Raw genomic sequence first — 24,233 nt, 5'->3', positions numbered from 1 at the left:
CATTGGTATTATATAAATGTGGCAGTTAGATAATGTGACAAAATATTTCCGCTTCAAAATAAGCTGTCCTACATATTAAAGTAATGACAAATTTAAATTTGATGTCACATCTCCATCTACAATGGTATAAAAAGAATACACTTTTTACCACACGTCGATATGTTATAAGGTTAAAATAATTTATTTTTGGCATAAAACATATTCAGCTACAATTCACCAATAAATTAATGTCTAATTACGCTAAAAACAAAAATAAAATGAGTTAAATATTAAATAAGTCCATAAGAGCTAATGTATTTGTAACACCTATTCGAACACTTGCGCCTCTAGCGGCGATTGCTGAAAGTTGAATTAGAGGTTGAAAAGTTAGCCCACAAACGATGCATTGCGTTTCCACGGGTCGGGTATCATTCACAACTGTCACTGGAATGGGTAATACAGAAATCGTCACGCGCAGGTCGCAAAATGAATAAGTACCAAGTTGGATATGACCCTATTCATATACACCCAATTTGCATACATATTAAGAAAAATAAATATATTATGGAAGAATTGAAGAATATATTTTAGAAAATGAGTTAATGATGTCATGCTATTATATCGCTAAAAAGTATGGACCATGTATATGTAATACTTTTATGTTAATAATAATTTGATGGATAATAATTTTGTATTATAAATGGGAAGAAAAAGAGAAGAAGACTTGAGCTACCTACCTAACCTATTACAATGATTTGATTATGCTGTATATAAAGTAGTTTTTGAAGAAAGAAGTATATTTCTAAAGCCACAACTTCTACCAGACCAGCAGATCATAGATAAAACATTCATTGAAGTTGTTACACCAATGGACAATTTTTACAATCTTGACCCTTTGGAAATTGTTGAAATTTACAGATTTCAAAGCAGAAGGCAAGCTGGGGGAGAATCAGTGCAATAATTTTTCTAGGATTAGAGAAGACAGCAATGAATTGCAATTTTTAAGCACATCTAAAATCTACCATAAAGAACCAATTTGCCTTGGAATTGCATTCCAAAAGAATACATGCAAGACTTTTTGAAACCAGGAATCTAGACTTGGATCCAGCAGTGGACATTGTCCCTAGTTTGGAAACTTTTGAAAAGGACAGTTATCAATTAAATTACAATAATTCAATTCCATTTTTACATTCCAAATTGTATTAAAAATTCTAAATAATCACAATACATATTTTAAATTTTTTATTATTATACTATAATATACATAGGTATGCAGTTTATCGAAATACAATTGCAATTTTCTATTTATGTGATTGAATGAAAAAATGGTAATTATTTAGTGTTGACTCACCGCTCCCACAAGTCTGACAACTGTATATATGGTATCTGCCTTACCTTCTTATCATTTTAAAATTAACAATTAACTGCGCTCGGCTTTAATTTTTGTATTTATCTCATTTAAAAATGTGAAATTTTCACATCAATTTCAAATTATGGCCGCCATTACAGTATGCGCAGATCGCTTACGTATGGATTGATGACAGTTTATTTCTGCAATGTTTATGTCTGCAATTGATATAATATGCAGTTTATGTCTGCAATTAATATAATATTAATTATTAATAAAATTAAAAAATTAATATATTATGTATTATACAGTACAATTTCTCAAAGGAGGAAGACCTAACCCTTCGGTCCAAACCTAACTTTCGGGTATTAGAGTGTAGAGTGTTTTGTTAATTATTAATAAAATTAAAAAAAAAATAAAGCACCTTCCGTCTTTGCACAAGAAATTATAAAAAATTTTAAATTAGGCAACATTGCAGAAATAAACTGTCATCAATCCATACGTAAGCGATCTGCGCATACTGTAATGGCGGCCATAATTTGAAATTGATGTGAAAATTTCACATTTTTAAATGAGATAAATACAAAAATTAAAGCCGAGCGCAGTTAATTGTTAATTTTAAAATGATAAGAAGGTAAGGCAGATACCATATATACAGTTGTCAGACTTGTGGGAGCGGTGAGTCAACACTAAATAATTACCGAAAAAATATTAAATGGCTACTTTTTGTGGACGTACATTTTTAATCAAGCAACGATTTGTTCAAGAGAAAATGTTTTTAAAATTGCATAAACATTTAACATGTCAAATAAACCTGTTTTTTACCCAAAATGACTCATTTTGAATACCCCTACTCATCATAACACTCAACAAAACTTTAATAAAGCACATGTGTAAGCTTTCTAGAGTACAGATATTACCAAAGAATGAGTTTCTGACCTTATAGTTAGGTAAATATTACAAGTATATTGATGACAGTGAAAAACTACAACATAAATTTATATACCTACAGTGATGAGCGTGCTAATAAACGGCAAAATAACGCAAAAGATGGAAAACACTACATTGCGAAACAAAAAGAGATGAAACTAGTGGAGGTGGAAATTATCGTTATAAACATATAAATTACCATTACATTACATAGTTTCCCACCTTTAGACTTATCAGAGGAGTATGACAACTATCACTGTGACAATAGAATTTTATAAAATATTCCTGTCACAGATGTCTACAGGTGGGAATCTATGTAATATAATGTTAATTATATACAGTGATGAGCACGCTAATAACCGGCAAAAGATGGAAAACATAATACAGTAAAACCTCGATACAACGGACTAATTGGGGGGACGGGGTGTCCGTTATATAAAAATAGCTTTAAAATAAATCAGATTATTTGGAAATGTGTCCTCATTTTGCTATAATAAAAAGTTTATTGAAATTCTTTGTAAAATACAACGTTTGGGATCCACGGGGACCCCATTATTATGCAATGTATGTTAGTAAAGGCAGGGTTAAGTATGTATAAGATTAACAGGACGTTTTAAATTTTTTTACATTTGACCTTATTTTTGGTACGTTATATCTGAAGTCTGTTAAATAGAGGTCCGTTATATCGAGGTTTTACTGTACATTATGAAACAAAAAGAGATGAAACTAGTGGAGGTGGAAATGATCGTTATAAATTATAAAATATCATTACATTACATAGTTTCCCACCTTTAGTGGTCTGTGGCAGGAGTATTTTACAAAATTCTTCTGTCACAGTGACAGTTGTCATACTCTTTTGATACGTCTGTCTAAAGGTGGGAAACTATGTAATGTAATGTTAATTTATACTTTTATAACGATCATTTCCATCTCCACTAGGTTCATCTCTTTTTGTTTCGCAATGTAGGTTTTTTGTTTATTATGTTTTCCATCTTTTGTGCTATTTTGACGGTTATTAGCATGCTCATCACTGTATACGTTTATAACAATAATTTTCACCTCCACTAGTTTCATCTCTTTTTGTATCGCAATGTATTATGTTTTCCATCTTTTGCGCTATTCTGCCAGTTATTAGCGTGCTCATCACTGTATATGTATATACAGTAAGAGCCACCGTACTAGACACATGGGGAGGTACCTAAATGCCACGCTTATGGGCTAATCTGGTCCGTTCTCAGATGTGATTTTCATCCCTGTCATATTAATCTGACGTTCTAAACAAGTGAAGGTTCATTGCAACAAGTGAAGGTTCCAGGACTGTAATGGCTCAATGTTCCTATGTGTCTAGTATGTTGGCGCTGACTGTAAATATTATATATACATGAAGTACAGAAATGGTCACAGCTGATTAGTTAATTAGCTGAAATGTTAGTAATGTTAGTAACAGCTGAAATTGAAGACTCAGTGTACTCTTTTCTACGATTCCAATATTTCGTTAACAGTCATTAACATCATAGGGACGCAGTTTGAGATTTTAGTCAACAATGTTATATATGTGAAAAAAAGCGGCATTAACAAAAAGAATTGCAGTGAATGTTATTAAAATACCACTAATTATTAAAATCTTTTAAAATTCGTCGCACAGAAAGGTTTCATTGATATAATTGTCTCTAAAACCTTTCTGTGCAACGAATTTTAAAAGATTTTAATAATTAGTGGTTTTTTGCATCGTTATATGTATTATAGGTAGTTATATTTTTCATTTTTAATAACATTCACTGCAATTCGTTTTGTTAATGCCGCTTTTTTGCACATATACCTATAACATCGTTGACTAAAATCTCAAACTGCGTCCCTAATGATGTTAACGACTCTTAACAACATATTGGAATCGTAGAAAAGAGTACACTGAGTCTTCCATTTAAGCTGTTACCCCAATAATTTGTAAATTGATATTATACATATATGTATATATTGTATATATATCTTGGAAAATTCCCTAAAAAAATACAAATATGTATTTAATAAAAGTGTAGGTACAAAATGTATTTAATGTATTTATTTAAAAAAATTAACATGAGTAAAACAAATATAATAGAATAAATATGAATATAAATAACGTAAATATTGAGGTTGTTGACGAATATATATCTACCTGTGTCAAATAATCAAAGCTAATAAAGAGATCCAATTATAAACAATAACAATTGAAGTACAAAGAAAAATCAGATTGGCGTGGGCAGCGTTTGGAAAGTTACGATGGATACTAAAAAGCACAAATACACAAACCCATGTAGTTGATCAGTGTTCTGACGTATGGCTCAGAAACATGGACATTAACAAAGGTCAACATAAACAAAATAGAAATAACCCGGAGAAAAATGCAAAGATCCATGTTGTGAATAAAACTGAAAGGCAGAAAATTAAACAAATGGATAAGAGAGAAAACAAAAGTAAAAAATGAAACTGAACATAAAACAGAGTTAAAATGGAGATTTGCGGGCCACAATGCGAGACAGGAAGATAAAAAGATGAAATGCTGAAATACAAAACTGGAGACCGTGGACAGGAAGAAGATAAAGACCTCAGATGCAATAGAGGGGCGATATTGTAAAAGCTGCAGGAACTCAATGGAAAAGCACAGCCGAGGACAGACAGATTATGGAAAGATTTGGGGAAGGCCTATGTTTAAATCCGGGTTGACATTAACTAGTGAATAACGAACGTGGCTCACGCTTACGTAATTTGCCCGTGCTATTGTTAGATATTTTATTATCTATTTTCAAACTCGAGCAGTACATTTGTATTGCTATGCAATGCATAAATAATACAAATGTACTGCTCGAGTTTGAAAATAGATAATAAAATATCTAACAATAGCACGGGCAAAATACGTAAGCGTAAGCCACGTTCGTTATTCACTAGTAATGTCAACCCGGCTTAAAGTTCAATAATAGAAAAGGGCTAAAGAAGATTAGGGACTTACACATTATAAGTAATATGCTGGCCACATTCTTCTAAGAATTGGCCCACATTCATATTATTATAATTTTTTAGTAAGTTTGCTAATCTTCCATTTGCCCTCTGGTAACTATTATCTTGTACCTCCTCTAGTCCTGCCTCGAGACGGCTACTAATCAAATCTTGCCTCAGCTGCTCTTTGATTAGCTTTTCTATCAATATGTATGGATTAGGATGGCGGCAACTGAACATGCTATTAAATGCATGGTGAAAGGATTCCGCTGAATTTGTTGTTCTTGGTAACCCTTCCAGAGGAATATTATTGCAATTCCACATGTCAATTGCATAATATGGATTTCTTGGCGGAAGTGTACGTCCAACCCAGGTTGTAATAAAGTAGTCGATAAAACTGTGGCATCTTTCGTCTTCTCCAAAGCTATCAATTAACTCGGTCTCCAATAGTTCGAATACTTGAGAAACCTCTGCTGGTGGCACGAACGAAAGAGCACAAAATGATTTTATTAAGGTTTTAAAAAATTGTTCATCTATGTAAAGTTGTGCTAAACCTAACTGCTGCACTTTACGCCATATTGCTTGACAAAAATGAAAGAAGCAACCGTGAACTCTAATATTGGGCACTAATCGTCTAAAAGTGTTAACAACTGCCATCTCAAAATCAATTACGATTGTATTAGGTCTTGCTCCAGGTCGAATGATATCGATTTTTTCGAAAATTTTAATCAAACTTCTCTCGTAACTCCGCTCATTTTTGTTTGGCAAAAATGCGTAGATGAATGGTAATGTTCTGTTGTGAAAGACCCCATGTATAATCCATAGTTGGTACCACAGATTCGGAGCACTTTTAAAAGTGCCATCGACAACACATGTATCACATTGGATTAAACGAGTAAGGTCTAAAGTACAACCAAATATAATTATACGATTTTGATCCTCTATTCCAGTATCGCTCAAAATGAAATCCTGAGGTATGTATGTTTTGGTTTTTCTCAACTCATTAGGGATAATTAATTCCCTAAATGAGTGAGGCACTCGTGGAATTATCTGATTTCTTCGGCGTACTTTTCTCACCATCTTTTGCATAGATGTCAGTTGTGGCAAATGAACCTTCGTGTCATCCGATATCCCTTCTAGGGCAGTGTTCACAACATCCCTAGGTGTATAATGACTGGAACTAGCTGCCTCTTTTATCTTGTGTTGCACAGTCATGGGTCTTATTTTATGAGAAGGCCCATGATTGTGCACTCTTCTGATAATAACGTTTTCGCCATCGTTGCCATCACCGATAGTTATTGCAGAACCGCCACATGATTCGCCGCAGGTCCAATAAGTTCTGCCATTAGGAGTACGCCTAACTCTATGGTAGACATACTCTTGGAAGATTAATTTTTTTTGGCCTCTCTTTGTCAATATGTACGTTGCCATTGCCACGATACAGGGATACAACTAAGACACTAAGAACTGAACGCACTGACTTTACTCTAAAGACTACTTAATTAACAGCAAATGACCTGCCATAAGAAGAATCACGTGATTTATGTTATGAAAGCAGACTGCACTTATATAGGCGGTGGGCAAAATGAGCGTTTTTTCCTGCTGGTACCTATTACACAAAACCATAGAAAAATTAATTTTTTAAAGATACCTACACAAAATTATTAATGGTCATATTATAATACTTAAATTAATCATATTAGACTGTGCAAGAGATATGCCAGTAAAATAGAACAATAATAACAATAATGATATAATATCTAAGTTTTGTTTCTTACACCGATAGGACATTGCGAAGATCAACGAAAATTTCTTAGAATTTATTAAGGTGACCAACTGTACTCATTTACTGAGTTTTGTACTCTTTTTTCGCAAACCGTACTCTTTGCAAATCCTGTACTCTGAAAGTACTCATTTGTATAATTGTATACTCATTGTGAACGGATAGAATGGATAGTGAACTTTAGAGCAGGGGTCACCAATTAGCGGATCGCGGTCCGCATCCGGACCGTGAGCTAGTTTTGTGCGGACCGTCAATAAATTCAGAATATACCTAGTGTTTGGCAATTTGACTATGTTTGGCTCAAATGAACTTTATTAAAAATCGGTAGAGATCAGGGCCTATTTTACCACTAGGTCCATGAGGCCCCTGCCTCGGGCCCGCATTTTATTGGGGCCCGAAAACATCACTAAAAGAAAATTTTTATTGAAAAAACAAAATAAATTTTCAAAATTATTTCATTTTACGAACAGGAAATGATAAATGATAACAAATTAGGTTAGAGTGATATTCATGAACCATAAGTCCATAAACCATTCTTAAACAATAAACCATCATAAAAATGCAATAAGAGTAGGTATAATAGATTGCCTTGTCGGCACCAATAACAATAAGCAAAATTTATACACCACTCCGAAGAATTACAGATACAAGAGCCAAGAGGTAGAATTAAAAAGAGTCATCGTCACGTATTGTCATATTTATTTAAAATGCACTTTTAAATTTAATATTTAGTTTGATGTTTGTTTAATGCCGTTTTATGCAAAGATAAGGTATTGCTTGATTGTATGTATTAGTTTTCAGTCCTGTGCATTTTAAGTTCAACTAATCTATTCATTAATCATCAGTCGTTTATTAAATTTCTGTAAACACTTATTTTTCTTATCTAAGTAATCGTTTCGTTATCATAAGTTACAATCATTTAAGTGTCAGTAAAAAACGAAAAAAGCAAAAAATTAAGAGAACAGAAACGGCAGGCACAAAAAGATGAAATATTATCTTATTTTACACCTCAAAACAGTGCGCAAAAAGGAAGTTCGTCCTCCCATTATGAACTTCTTCTTCTTGTTCTATGGCACTACAACCCAAATTGAGCCTTGGCCTTCTTTATTTTTTGCCTCCACACTTTTTTATCTGTGACTGCTCTTATCCATACACGGACTTCTAAAAATACTTGTGCATCGCTGGTTACTGTGTCTTCCCAGCACTTTCTAGGCTTTCCAACCGGTCTCTTTCCCTGCATCTGCATCCTAGCGTTCATTGCTTTTTTTGATATAGTTGATTCGCTAATCTGAGACACAACTGTCTACACTACAATCACAATAAAAATGCACTAGGTATGTGTAGAAATAAACAAACCAAGACACGTTGAATGTTCGAGGAGCACTCCCAAATCATGATTTGGGAGTGCTACTCGTGCTTGTTTATTTCTAGTGCATCTTTATTGTGATTGTAGTGTAGACAGCTGTGTCTCCGATTAGCGAATCGACTATAGCCTATCCTCTCCCATTTTTATCACATGTTCAGCCCATTGCAATATTTGTATTCTAATGAAGTCTGACAGGGGTGTTTCCTTATAAAGTTGATAAAGCTCGTTGTTGTATCGAGTTGTGAAGATTCCGTTTCCGCTCACAGGTCCTAGTATTCTCCTCAGTACTTTCCTTTCGAATGTGTCTAGTTTGTTTTTGGATGTTTCTTTCAGGACCCATACTTCACTGCCATAGCATATGCTATTAGTCGAATTAAGGTTTTATAGATTCTCATCTTTGTATTTCGGTAGACACTTTTAGACCGAAATATATTGGAGCGGACTAAATAAGCTCTGTTTGCCTGCGGTATTCTTTTCCGCATTTCTCCATTTTCTGATCTGTCGGCATATTTCTACTCCCAGGTATGTAAACTTTCCAACCGTTTCAATGTCATCTTCAGATATAATATTTTGTGGGACTATATTTTTTCTTGTCGTCTGTATCATTATTTTTGTTTTTTTTCTATGTTAATTTCCAGACTTAGCCTTTTCGTTTGCTTTTTTAATTCTGCGTATGTTTCCTGTGCTCCTGTTCATGTTCTACTCATAATATTAACATCATCGGCATAAGAGGCCAGTTAAACGGTTCTGTTGGTCAGGAGATTTCTCGTCCAGTTTGTATTTGCCTAACTGCATACTCCAGTGCCAGGTTAAACAATGTTGGGGCCAGCCCATCTCCTTGCTTCAATCCCTGCGAGACTTTGAAAAAGTCTGTCCGGTGGTTTTGTACTCGTACACATGCCTGAGTTTCATACATTGTGGCTTTAATTAGTCTAATTAGCTTGTGTGGTATTGCCAATTCAGCCAATATATGAACAGCTTATTACAGAAAGGGACCCAAGTCAGTCTTTTATTATTTTTTGTTAAGAGTGGATTTATTCACTACGGTGGTAGACATATAGTTTATTGTAGAAAGGAACCAGGTTAAATATATTATAATAATAGACAAATCGTATGGCGTACTTCTCGTTTACTATAGAAAAGCAGTTTATATCCAGACAGTTTTTTGCATATACATATCTCGAAAGTTAGTTAACATGACTCGAGTCCCTTTCTGAAATAAGCTGATCATATAGTATAGTCTGTTCCTTTTGATTGAGTCGTATGCCTGTATGAAGTCTAAAGACATGTTGTTGTGAACATGAATGCCGTGTCCCATGATTTGCTCAAGACCTGCTTCTGCTTGACTCTAAATATTTGATCCATTGTCGATCTTCCCCGTCTGCAGCCCGTTGGATACTCTCCAATTAATATTTTTTACTAGTGGTTGGAGCCGCTGGTTTATAATATACTTACGTGAGGACTTTATAATAATATGCTGTACATAGTAGAGAAATTCCACGGTAGTTTTTGCACTTTAAACAATTCAGCAATGTTTAATTATTTAAATATAAATTTTATTTATTGTTAATAAAAATTTAAATTCCTGGTGCAACTATATTTCTATTAAATAATTAATACATTTAAAAAATTATTATTTGTATTAAATTTTTGTTAGGGGCCCGAAAATTATGTAGTGCCTCGGGCCTGATTTGAAGAAAATAGGCTCTGGAGATCTCACTTAAGAGATGAATATCTCAACTCCCTTATGAGACTCAGTTGCACTAAACTCACTCTAAACTTCAGACAGGTTGTACATAAAAAAATTTCATTTTTCTCTTTGATAATTTAATTTTGTAAAGAGTTTTCCCCTCTTATTGTTATACTTACTTACTAATCATTAATTTTGAAATTAAGTTAGCTGTAATAAAAAATTATCATATGCATTTTTTAATATTCATTTCCTCTCTACTATAAATATTATGTTAAGTAGGAGTACATTTCAGATGTGCATTTAAATAAAATAATTTTCAGATTTAATAAGTTTGCAACAAACACCTTGCACTGAAACTAATGTAGAAAAGATAACATGTTAATTAGCATTTTGTACTATGATTATTTATTTTAAATTCCTCAGTTTCCTTTCTAGAAAATTGAAGATGTCTAAAAACTTCATTAGCATTCAAAATATAAATTCAGAATTTTTTAAATATTCTCAGTAGGTAACAATTTACAATACTGATGTTTTCAAAATATACCTACTGATAATAACATCAAAACAATACCCAATGAATTTTTATTTTATTTATTGTACCAGGAAAACTTACAGAAAAGTATACAGTAACCAAAAAAACAATCGGATATTATTAGTTTTCCTTTCCATATTAGTCCATGTGTGAGGCCACTTTAGTATGAAAAATGTTTCTGGCTCGATTTCTTTGCGGATTCCTGTTCAAAAATGTCCTCTTTAAACAAATCAGAAGGGTGCCGGGTAAAATAATTTTTTAAGTAAATTTAAAATTACTTTTTTGCCTCGAAAAATGTATTTTTAGGTTTCTTGGGTAATTATAAACAATAAAGGTCTCTTGTCATATTTCTGAAAAGTTGATAGTTTTCGAGATATAAGCGATTTAAAATCTGAAAAATGCGAAAATATGCATTTGCGATGCTTGAAAAGATTTAATAAAATGACAGATCATTTTTATTTAAGATGGCCCAAAAATACTAAAAACATGTTTTCGCGGGCAAAAAAGGTGATGTTTGGAATTTGTTAAAAAAATCTATTAAACAATTTCTGCCCAAAAATTTCGTCCGGCACCATTCTGATTTGTTTATAGGGGATATTTTTTAACAAGAATCCACAAAGAATCAGAACTGTTAGACACAGGCGGATCCGGACCCCGGAAGTGTCATAAGTTTTCGAAACGGACCCTCAGAGAAACTAATTGGTGACCCCTGCTTTAGAGCATTATTAAATTGTTTCAAATGGACCCTTCTAAACAGTAAAATTGAATGGAAAGAAGTTTCTTCACCAGTCAAATTTGTAATGAAGGAAGTAAAAGAGTAAAGTTATAATATTTAAATGAAGAAAAATTTAAGAAATGGAACAATAAGAAAATAGAACTTGACAAAAGATGGGTAGAAATCTTTGGCCTCTCTTCGTCGATATAAACGTTGCCATTGCCACGATACAGGGATAGCGGAGAGTTGGACAAAACCGGGTAGGTTGATAAAACCGGGTCGTACCCCTTAATTCTTCTATAACTGTCTGCTGCTATCGATTAGACTATTAGACAATGTTAAAATTAGTGTCCCTTTACCACCAACAGTCGTGTGTATTCATTCTACCTCATTTGAATAATCTGTGCCGGAGCAGTAAGACCTTACCAGTTTTTTTATGCAGGACACTCGATTTTTAAGGTAAGTTTATAGCTGTTTTCTCCTCTAATGAATAACTAATGTAACCTAGTAGGTATATTACCTTTAATTTGGCCAAAAATTTTGAATATTATTTCATAACTTAAAAATTTAAAAAACATGTAATGTCTTGTTTACAATTTTGACAAAACCGGGTAGTCCGAAAATCGACAAAACCGGGTACCTACTCGATTTTATCAGTCCTGTTGTTACCTCCAGTTTCTGCAGTGGTTATTTTGCTTTTAGTTAACTACAACATGTGGCTTCTTCTATTGAAGAAGCTAGTTAGAAAGCTAGTAGGAAACATTAAAAAAATCTCCAGTCGTAAAAAAATTAAAACTAAATGAACTGGAAAAAAAAAGAAAAAACGTGGTAAGAAAAAAAATTTTTGGAGAGTTTGGAGGAAGAAGATGATAATGACGATGCGTGTCTATATTACAATTAACTATTTTCAAATTATAATGCGAAGGAAGGCTGGATAAAATTTGTGTCTTGCACCAAATGGGCTTATGACGCCTGTAGTGCATATGATGATGTACTTAGATGAAGTTTTTATTTGTGACTTCTGTTCATAGATTTTCGATTTTTGTTCACATACTTTTAATAAATATTTTATTTTCTACCCATTAGTCTTTTTACATGGTAATTAAGATACTACCCGGTTTTATCATACCGGTTGGACAAAACCGGGTATTTTGCAATATTTTCATAAATATAAAAAAAATTAAAAATCTAAGAATATTTTTAAAAATTGACATTGGTATATCAAACTTAAGTCATTTGAGAATATTTCAATTTGCAGCAAACATTTGCTACTTTCACATAGCAAAAGATACAGACGGTTTTTGGAGTGGTAGCCGGTTTTGTCCAACTCTCCCCTACAACTAAGACACTAAGAAATAAACACACTTACTCTAAAAGACTACTTAATTCACAGCAAATGACCTGCCATAAGAAAAATCACGTGATTTATCTTATGACAGCAGACTGCACTTATATAGGCGGGGGGCAAAATGAGCGTTTTTTCGTGCTGGTACCTATTACACAAAACCATAGAAAAATTAATTTTTTAAAGATACCTACACAAAATTATTAATGGTCATATAATAAATTAATCATATTAGACTGTACAAGAGATATGCAAGCAAAACAGAACTGTAACCTGAAAGAAAGAAGTACTGAAATTCGTAAGCCTCAAGTGTCAGGCGGCGAAACGGACTGAGTGGTTTCTGAACGTCGTTATAACCTATGTGAATGTCATGATAATTTTAGGTGCTTCAGGAAGGTTATCAGTTTTGCAAAAAAAATTTTTATGGTAGAGTACTATTTTCGGTAATACGGAAAAGGTCACGAAAACGGTCCAAGCTTAAAATAAACAATACTTTCAGCAGGACGGGACAACCTCTGTCACACTGCCAGGGAGTTTCTTCGAATACTGTGCGAACATTTTGGGAGTTTTGACTCACAGAACTAACGCCACCAGATGCGTACATATGGGGAATGCTGAAGGAGTCAGTCAGAGCCACCGTCTGCCATTTTGAAATTGCGGACTAGGAATAAAGATTTTTTCATGCTAGAGGCAATGACGGATGTAGAAATTTCCGTTAGGAGGGGAAATTTGCCGTAGGGGGAACTTCCAATGAAAAACCAACCAAAAGACATAAAAAAAGATAAACTCAGATTACATAAAATACACAAATAATAACTTATAGGCAAAGTTTTCTTGATTAATTGTTTATCTGTTTATTGAAGACGTTTCGTTTACTGCTCAGTAAACATTATCAGTTCATATACAAATGAATGTTATAAGTACTCTTTTGGATGTTGTTGCTTATAACACTCATTTGTAGATAAACTGTTGTTTACTGAAAAGTGAACGAAACGTCTTCAATAAACAGATAAAGTAGCCGAAGTCGTTGTCTTTTTTCTCCACTTACTTGACCGAAAGCCCATTCCTTTGCAGTTTCTAAATCTATGAATGTAAGGTGTGTTGATCTCTATTCCGTGCTAGTTTCTTCTCTATAATTTGTTTCAAGCAGAACACGTTGGGTGCGTTCGGACGACCATAGCGGCTGGCTGGCAGCAGAAATCGGCTGAGTGGTTGCATCCAGCCGTGATAGGGAAAGCTTAGTAAATCTCTCAGCGGCTGGCTTCCAGCGGTGACGTCTGACAGCTACTGCTGGCTCAGCTGTCCAGCCGCTGTGGTCGTCCGAACGTACCCGTTGTCTCTGCAAGATCTACCATCTCGAAACCCGATCTGCTCCTCTTCCCATGGGCAGGGGGGGCCGTAGCTCCCTGAATTTTGGGGACTGTAGTATTGTATATGGTTATCCAGAGTATACAAAATGTAATGTGCAACATCTACACGCCTGCCCCCCCTCCTAGAAATTTTTATATGGGCGCTGGTGCTCTTCCTCTTGGATTTAGTATTCATCTTCGATCATATCTCTGATTATTCTTCCACATATCCTACTCACCGTATACTCGTTACTGAAAGACCTCGGTAGTTATTGCAGTCTATATAATTATTTGTTACCTTTTTTATATATCGAGGTTATGAAAGCTGTTTTCCATTCCTCTGGGCTGCTTTCTCCATTGGTGTACTTTGTGAATATGTATGCAAGATATCTAATAAACAATTTTTGCGTTCTGTTTATTATCAATTCTGCTGATATTCCGCCGGGGGACTTTTCCATTTTTACGCTGTTTTACATTCTTTAGTCTCTACTGCTACATCAATTAGTAGGTAGGTGAAACTGGGTAACTGCGAGACACTTTTTTTTTTCATTTAACCATAAGTCCACTACTATGACATGTATAAACAAAATTTCTTCAGGATTGTACTATCACATGTGTTCATTACACAAGAAAAATTTGAAAATAGCTCTGTCTGTTTAGTTTGTATTCGACACATAAGGTCAATTTGTCATTTGTCTCAGGCCCATAGTAAGTTATGGCTGCGAAACATGGGTGGTGACACAGAAATCTGCCAATGCATTAGATGTGTTTGAAAGAAAAGTATTACGTAGGATACTGGGCCCAATAAGGGAAAATAACAACTGGCGAATTAGGTATAATAGAGAAATATACGAGCAATATAGCGAACCAACTCTAGCACAACACACTAAACTGCAGAGATTACGGTGGGCAGGGCACGTGGTCCGCATGCATGAGAATAGAATCCCCAGAAAATTGCTGAATGCAAGAATGCAGGGAAGAAGACCGGTTGGAAGACCTAAAAAGAGATGGGAAGACGAAGTCGATGAGGATGCCAGGAACTTCCTGGGAACGCGTTCATGGAAAAGAACAGCGGTAAATCGAAATAATTGGAGAAGCTTATTGAAGGAGGCCAAGGCTCGATTTGGGCTGTAGTGCCATTGGATGGATGGAAATGGAATAATTTAACCTTCTGAATTGCTTCAGCTAATTTGTTATATTCCTTCCCATTCACTGTGTTACAATTCACTTTTCCTTGTTCTTTATCGCAGAACGAATTATGGTCTGACCATAATTAGTTCAAATACATGTATGGTATCCTCTGACCGCTATGCGTGCAAGTCAGTTACCTCATGAGATATAATTTGTTTAACTTATAATGAACCAATAGCTTTAGGTAGTATTTAAAGCACTGAAATGCAAAATGATGCATTGTATAAATAAGTTTGTATTCATTTATATTTTATTTTTATTACTAATTTTATCTATTTTATATTTCTTTAATGCTGCATTCTTATATAATTTTGATAGTGGGTTTGTCTCGTTTGTTAGTAATAAATAAATATCAGTTAATTAATATATTAATGTAATATGTAATAAAAGTTCATTTAAAAATTTATTTTATATTCCCCAAAATACATTCTTAATAGAAGTAAGTCCACCGGACCTATTGTTTGGATGTCAGATGAAGGTCCAATTTTCGTCATTGGACATCCTCCCCGGATGCTTAGTAAGCGCGACATTTTGAACCAACCTAGGACGTCTAATGAAGGTGCAACTGACGTCCACCGACCATCCCCTCGGGATGTTTGGTAGCGCGACATTTGGACCAAAATAAGACGTTCTTCGTACTAAAACGGACGTCCGGGAAGGATGTTCATTGGACGTCCATGTGCTATTAGGGAAATATTTTGAACGTGTCTACTATGCTCTTATTGTTTATCAAAATAATTTGATCGGTTTTTCGAAATTAGGTCTTCCTTTGCTAAATATTGGTGGAACTCTGAAATTGAAGAACTGGTTAGGGAAAAGAAGGAGCTATATCTAAAATGACTTAACACAAAGCAAGATAAAGATCGCAGAAAATACAAAAAAAAGACACAAGACGAAAGGTCATGCAAGGAAAAAGAGAAACATGGGATAAAAGTGCAAAGAAATAGATTGATACTTATATCCGAGGTAGACAATGCAGTGAAGCATGGACATTCATTAACAATGAAAGTCGATAAAAATCCTTTAACCTAATACAGCTAATACCAACAAAAAAATGGATAGATCATTATAAGAACCTGCTTACCGAAGAAAGAACAGAATACAAAGATCAAGCACAAAATGAAATAAATATAGAAGGCGAACAAGTATCTAGGGGAAACTGGGTAACAGTGAGACACTTTAAATATTTCCCTCATTTTCGCCATGTGTAGATATTACTTGTGCTTGTTTGCTGTCAAGGTTATTTATTTCTAATATGTTTCAGGCGGCTTTGCAGTTTCAGTTTAGCATTTATTGTGATTGAGTGTGTTTGGTGGGGACTGTAAAATAATACAGGTGTTTTGAGAATTTTTTATAAAAGCATGTTAATTATTAGGATTTATCTAGTATTACCATGACATTGTGTGTAGATTAGTAAACATGATGCCATAGTTTAGCAAAGCAAACTAAGTTTTATAATAATAAAAATAATATTTTTTTAAATTTATGGCAAATGGGTAACAGTGAGACGGGGTACATTGAGACATGTCTCACTGCTACTCAGACGTTATAAAAAATTACATTTTGTATTTTTTTTTCTAAAATTTCTAGTAAAAGACAAAGATGAGATCGCCAAGGCCAGTTTGATATAGTCATACTAAACGGCAAAATTCATTTTTCTCATTCGAGAAAAATTTCAATTTAATAAATGTACGTTAATTTTCAATCACTATTTTTTGAATTAATTAGTACTCTGTAACTTAAATTTCTTTTTTAAATTTTTTTTTCAAATAAAGATTTAAGTCTTTATGTTCATATAAATATTATACTCTTTACTTGCCAGCACAAGCCTTCTATTTATTTCCGGTTCTTCTTCACTGCTTGCAACCAGATCCATTCCTAGGTACGTGAATCTATTCACATGTTCTATATCGTCAATAAAGTGTTGTTGCGCCGGTCTATTTGATCTGGTTTGTATGAGTAGTTTTGTTTTATTTGTGTTTATTGCTAGCCCTACTGCTTCTGCACTCTGTTTCAACTCAACGTAGGTTTCTTCCGCTGCATTCATTGTTCTGCTCATTATGTTTATATCATCCGCGTATGCTGCTAATTGGGTAGATTTGTTTGTAAGTATGTTATTTCCACTTACCGTCAACCATCTAATTACATATTCAAGAACAAGATTAAAAAGCGTTGGAGCCAGTCCGTCGCCTTGTTTCAGTCCTTGCGTTATCGTAAACGCATCAGTGATCTGTCCTTGAATACATACTTGTGCTTCTGGTTCTGTCATTGTCATTTGCACTAGTCGTATTAATTTTGATGGTATGCCAAATTCTTCCAATATATTAGGTAGAATTGTTCTATCTATTGAATCATAGGCTTGTTTAAAATCTACAAAGAGATTGTAAACGTCCATGTCATATTCCCATGCTTTGGCTAGTATTTGTTTAACTGTAAATAGTTGGTCAATGGTAGATCTATTTTGCCTAAACCCTGCTTGATATTCCCCGATGATTTTTTCCGTGAGAGGTTGAAGTCTTCGATTAAGGATGTTTGTGAATATTTTGTATTCCATTTACAAGCTTAAAAATAAAGCTCATATTAAAGTTAACTCTTCTGATAAGAAGAGAATTCAGATTCAAGAAATTGATCATACCAGATTAAGACTATGGCCTACACAATTTAAAAGAACAAGTACATCAGAAATATTCTTTTAACTCTCTCTAACTTTTCAATACATGCTTGAGTAATGGGAAAACAGATCACAGTTGAATTTCCAAGTTGGGGATGACAATTTCTGCATCTGTAAACATGCTAGAATGTCACAAATTTTAATAGTTAAGGAGTGAATATGGCTGTGAGTGATTAAGGGTCCATGACTCCACTCGCCTAGGCAGGAAAAAGAAGGATTATGGACACTGCTGAAGAAATTGGCAAAATCATCAACAATTGATTGTGGTCCACTAAAAACAAAATCATTAAACTTCATGCACCATGGCGTATTAAAATTATTTCTGTTACAATAATTAACATAATTCTAAAAAGAGTTTATATCGTAATTCAGCAATTCTTCAGTATCTAATCTTATAAAACTCTAATGCAACAAGTCACTCAGTGTGTCCGGTCCGGTTTCGATATGTAAAAATTGAACGACGTTTAATAAACTTCATTTTATTTTGTTATATATTTTTTACAACAGCTCCAGAATGACTGAACTGAATTAGCCAATCTCGCTTTTAAAATATTTGTAGAAATCCAAGGAAAGTTTAAAAGGTGAGAAAATGTGATGAAATTGTTTAGAAAATACTGAAAACAACAATGTTATTGTCATATAGGTACACACAGTTTTATACTCCCTTAGATTTAAGTCACTAAAACTGTGGCTAACTTATCACCTATTTACATTTTTACGTTTCCTGTGAAATCCATGCTTTTGTGACTTTGTTTGATATAATTATGCTAGAGTCCTTTTCATGATAATTTTTCAGTGCGTTACAGATGATAGAAAAAAAGGTAAGTCCGTGATAATACACATTTATGACATTTATTCTAACATGACATTTTAGTTAAATCAGACAGTTGTCACATTTTATTTGCAATTTGGCATAAAAACAAATCAATTGTGTTTATTGCATTTATAAAATATTTTCTTTGATTTGTATAGTCTTATAAATTGTACAGATTATATCCGTAGATATAATTCGTAAATAATTTTTTCTTTGATTATAGCGCCATGTATCGACAACTAGAATAAATGTTATAAATGTCTGTAATCACAGACATACCTTTTTTCTGTCACATACAATTTAATGCGTTAGAAAGAAATCAAAAAACTGTGACGCACTGAAATATGCTCATTTACAATTATTATTTAGAATTATTTCATTAAATTTATAATTCTTAAAATTTATTGCATTAATGCACAAACTTTAATTTTCAACTTTATGGCAGAGAAAATAACATGTAACAGTCCCTATTTAGCTACATAAAGATTGTAACCTACAAAATTCATCATAATCGCTAATACAACATAATCCTTCTTCAATAATTCCATCAGCACTAGCACCAAGGAGTCCCGAATTTGTTAGCCATACTCCAGTTGGTAGAACGTTACGACTATAATTTTATCTTAGGTGCTCTATGGGCCTATGGCATTTTTTTCATGGGTTCTGCCCCACTGAATGGCTTTTATATAATCAAGAATGTATTCACCTGCAAAGAAAAAAATGTTTTGAGGGTTATGTATACAGGATGGGCCAAAGAAAACAGTACATCTTGATATTTGGTAGTAATTATTAGGTTTTAAGGAAATGACGAAACAGGTCGATTTTTGTTCTAAGGGGAACATTTTTTTTACGATACCTACATCCGTCATTTGTCAACTCACTCCATTTCATTTCCCCAACCCCTTATTTTTAAATAGAAAATATACCATGTGCGGCACATCATTAGAAAGGCATTTAGATGGAGTATTCAGACAAAGCGACCGTCCAAGTTTTTTCTTTCGACATTTGCACCGTCTTTGCAAAAAACTGTTAATTGATTTGAAGTATAACACCTATTAAAAATAAAACGTAATGCCTATGGTTTGCTAACATGTCATAGTACATAAATAGGTGTTGTGCTTCAAATATATTAAAAGTTTTTTTGCAAAGACTGTGCAAATATCGAAAAACAATCGTGAACGATCATTATGTCTGAATGCTCCATCTCAAGGCCTTACTAATGATGTGCCGCACATGTTATATTGCCTATTTACAAATAAGGGGTTGGGAAAGGAAGTGGAAGGGAGAGGATTGACAAATCAGCGCTTGGATGTAGAAGTAGCCTATGTCCATTTTTTCTAATTTGATATTTTATGTCCATTTAACAGTAAAAGCATCGTTACATTGGATGCAGAAGTATTGTAAGTCCATCTTTACAACTAGCAATCATATCGGTCAAATCTTGAACTAGACTATGTTAAGTAGCACTGGAAAACAAACAAAAAAATGCTCTCCTGTAAAATTCACATCTTGTGACTTAGACTACTTCTGCATCCAAGCGACGAAATGATAGAGGTGTTTCGTAAAAATGTCCCCCTTAGAACAAAAATTGACCTGTTTCGTCATTTCCTTAAAATCTAATAACTACTGCCAAATATCGAGGTGGACTTATGTTTTCTTTGGCCCACCCTGTATAACAATTATTAACAAAATCTCATTAAAAAAACAGAAGCAGAATAAAATTATCAGACCACAGTCCAGGCTTTTTATTCTTGTTTTTCATTTACTAGGTACAGTAATACACATACTTTGACTCACCTACAAGGATTTTCAACAAGTTATCTGTTTCCTGTTTATCCAAAATATCTGGTTTCTTTGCATAGGAGACATCCTATCTACTATTGGCCTTATCTATATCCCCTAATTCATCATTCACTAAATGTTTTTCTTTTTTTAATACTCTTCTCTATCAGTGATCAGTGGAATTTATTATTTCTTCAATTACTGGACCTGTGGGCTAATATTTCTCCCCTAATGGCCATTAAGTCAATCAGTGAGTGACAAAGATTTTGGCAGATTTTAGATATGCTTGAAAATTGCAAATGCTGTCTTATCTAAAATACTAGAAATTATTTACTGATTCACCTCCAGTTTGGTTTCTGCGTTTCTACTCTACATAATTATGCTCAATGCTCTACATTAAAACTTGAAACCTGTAAATTTCAGCATTATAAATAGGTTAGGTGTTTAGGTATTTAGGTTTAGGTTTAGTCTTTAGTAGATCGTCTCTTCTTCTCTTTTTCTTCCCATTTGTAATACAAAATTATTATCCATCAAATATTTTCTTAATCTGTATGCGAGATGGGTGTATAAGAATAGGGTCATATCCGACTTGGTACTTATTCATTTTGCGACCTGCGCGTGACGATTTCTGCATTACCCATTGCAGTGAGAGTTGTGAAAGATCCAGCGCCCCGTTTCCACTCCTTCTTACAGGTCTCCATAGATAAACCGTAATCGTACCCCTTCCTAACTGCCAAAGTGTCATGGCCGCCGTCGGGACCTATTGTGCTGACATTTACAATGTTTACATATAGAAAAGTTTGTTTTTTTCTGCTTATAATGCCGTTTTCTAAAGATATTAGTGAACAAAATCGATTTGCTAACAATATTTAATATATTTTAAATGTGCTAAAATTGGATTCAACAGCAAAAGTCGCATAAATAACATATAAATGACGAATTTGTTTACCTATTACAAATGGGGTTATGTGGTTGTAACTGTTTATTTTGGGAATAAAATGAAAATGATCAATTAAACGACTGGAAAACTGTAAGTATTACAATTAAAACATGTTTATCCTATCACAAGAGTTCACTTCATTTTAAGAAAGCTAATTATTATTATACAATAGACATTTATAAACTGCCATGTACTTTTAAGGTTACTTTTGATCTGTTTTCAAAGCTTATGATTAAATGTTACCTCTTTATTAATTAGATTTGCCAACAAAAGATGCATGATTAAGGCCAAATGCAATTCCTTTGCTAAAGTCATAAAAAAAGTACAAATACAGTTAAAAAAATTATTTTAAAAAGCGTCTCTCAAAAGACATGAAAATTATACAACAACTCAAAAAACTAGAGAATGTAAAGAAAGCCAGGTTATTGGAAATGGAATTCCTGTTTAATTGAAAGCCAGTAAACTATCCAAGACTTTTCAGAATCAAAATGTGTCAACTTGTAAAACGATTCTTCTGACATTTTTAGTAAAAACCAGATTATCCTCAAGAAAAATTCTGTTTTAAGTGAAACTCAAAGTCATATATATAAATATAATTTGGTGAATGTGTCATCTTTGAATGAAACAAATTTTTTACCTAAACAAATAAATGTTTGGATCTAATTAAAAACAATGCTGAATCAAGTACAGTAGAAATACAATCCTTTGAACTTCTAAATGTGATTGTTAAAAGTGTCGAGATAGCTACCTACTGCATAGGGATTCGAAAGGGATAGACTTGTTATGAACGCACTTGATCATGTACTTCTTACTGTTATAAAGTTGAAACAAAACTTATTTTATGCTTTCTTATCAGTCACTTTTAATTGTGTATCAACTTTACGTGGTACATCGTGCAAAAATTGCTAAAATGCAAACATTATATTTATTTTCTGTGTTACATTGGATACTATGATTGAATGTCTTCCTCTTTTAGATAGTGAAGTGAAGAACATCTTGAAGTTCCAATGATGTTTCAAGATGAGATAAATCGAAATAATGGTTGTATGTTAGAAGGACAGAGAATACGAAGAAATGTTATTGCTGCATACTTAGTGTAGTGAAATACAAACTTCAAACATTATAATATATTTTTTTATTTCAAACATTTCATATGATTATGAAAGAACATCTTCCTCTTTAAAACAATGAAGAAGTGAAGAACATAATAAAGTTCCAACGAAAATGATTCCAGATGAGGAAAATCGAAATAATGGTTGTATGTTATGTGTATAGAGAATACGAAGAAATGTTATTGCTGCAAACTTAGTGTAGTGAATTAAAAACTTATTGTCAAATACAAATCAATTTATTTCATACTTTTATAATATATAGTGGTACAATTTTATATGTGTTCAAATAAAAATATTAATAAATAAAATACAATAAACACAAATCATGTATATCTTACAATGAATTACAAAATCAAAAATTAATTACAAAAATATCAAAATAAATCTAAAATATTAAAAAGTAACCCATAATTTTTATAGTACCTACATACTTTGGTTGGTACTCTAATAATTTGGAAATCCATTAAAGTTTGTAGATGGAAATTGCAGGTATCTAAAAAATATATAAAGTAACTCAACAATCTCTTTTCAATTAGGGTTGCAGTTGATAAAGATGAATGACCCTTGCTCGGGAAATCAAATGTATCTAAAAAAAATTAAGTAACAGCTTTCTAACAAAACAATCTTAGCACTAAACGGAAACAAAGATACTGGTAAGTATTAAAACATTTTTTGAAAAATCTTTCTGAAAGTGAAAATAAAGACTACTCTCTATGGAAACAACTAAAACTGGGTATGCTTTACAAAAAAATGTATCCAGAACAAACTTCTTCTCTATAAGGCAATACTACTACAAGTCTGGATGTACAGGATTTAATTCTGGGGAACTGCCAGTAACACATAATATGCAAAGACTACAAAGATTCCAATCCAAAGTCTTTCATGATGTCCGATTTTTTTAGTACCACTACCAAATATCACGCTAAACTTAAAATTCTTACAATGAAGATAGCTAAAGCTTGAGTACACATAGATAGATCCAACCAAATAAATAAAAACAATTAATGTATGTAAAATGTATGTTAGTCTTCTTCCACTTGCAGAAGATATTTTCAGTTGTTTGTGCCACTGTGAACTTAAGATCTCTAATATTAACCGATGATAAATTTATGAAAACTGATTTTAAATATTAAAAACTTTCAGAGATATTTCAATTTTCGAAACATCTTATAAAAGAGTGAAAAATATTCAGAGACACCTTACAGCCATAAACCAGTAAAACTAAAATATTTAATGTTTTTGTATAAATTAATATTAATATTTATGAACTTTTTAAATATATCTTTAAAAATTTTATGATAAATAAAATGTTTTTGAGTAAAGGCAATATTTTTTTTGTATGGTAATAGAAAAGATTAATATTTGAAATCATATACAGCATCACATTTTATAAATTATAATCTTTTTATTATAAAAATAGTAATACCGTGTGTCTACGGATGGGGTGCCCAAGAGGAAAAACTTTTTTATTTTCAATTTTAGCGAAAAATGTCATTCTTGATAAAAACTTTTGCTTGTTCTAAAACCCCATAAAATGAACTAAAATTCAAGTTTTTCAAATCCTGCTTATTTTTATAGCCAATTTTATGTAAATCCCTATAAATTTTTGCACTAAGTTCGAAATTGTAACAATAATAACTTGGGAGAACAACCCTTTCACTTCTCTGGATTACGAAGCCAGACTTTGTCGTTCTCCTTGAATCATCCAAT

The 24,233-nt window shown here is 33.0% G+C and overlaps 1 protein-coding gene and 1 long non-coding RNA gene across 2 annotated transcripts in view; both read left to right on the top strand.

The window, feature by feature from the left end:
* LOC114333209 (zinc finger protein 227-like) overlaps positions 1–24,233 on the top strand; it is a 150,832-nt gene that overhangs the window by 96,899 nt on the left and 29,700 nt on the right. The window lies entirely within an intron of this gene.
* Positions 21,264–22,846, top strand: LOC126889595 (uncharacterized). The gene is made up of 2 exons (XR_007700095.1): positions 21,264–21,501; positions 22,388–22,846. It is a non-coding gene; the product is annotated as an uncharacterized LOC126889595 (long non-coding RNA).

The sequence above is a fragment of the Diabrotica virgifera genome, chromosome 1, assembly GCF_917563875.1.
Source record: "Diabrotica virgifera virgifera chromosome 1, PGI_DIABVI_V3a".
NCBI classification, from domain to species: domain Eukaryota; kingdom Metazoa; phylum Arthropoda; class Insecta; order Coleoptera; family Chrysomelidae; genus Diabrotica; species Diabrotica virgifera.
The sequence above is the reverse complement of the archived record's forward strand: the minus strand, read 5'-3'. Positions and strand labels throughout refer to the sequence as shown.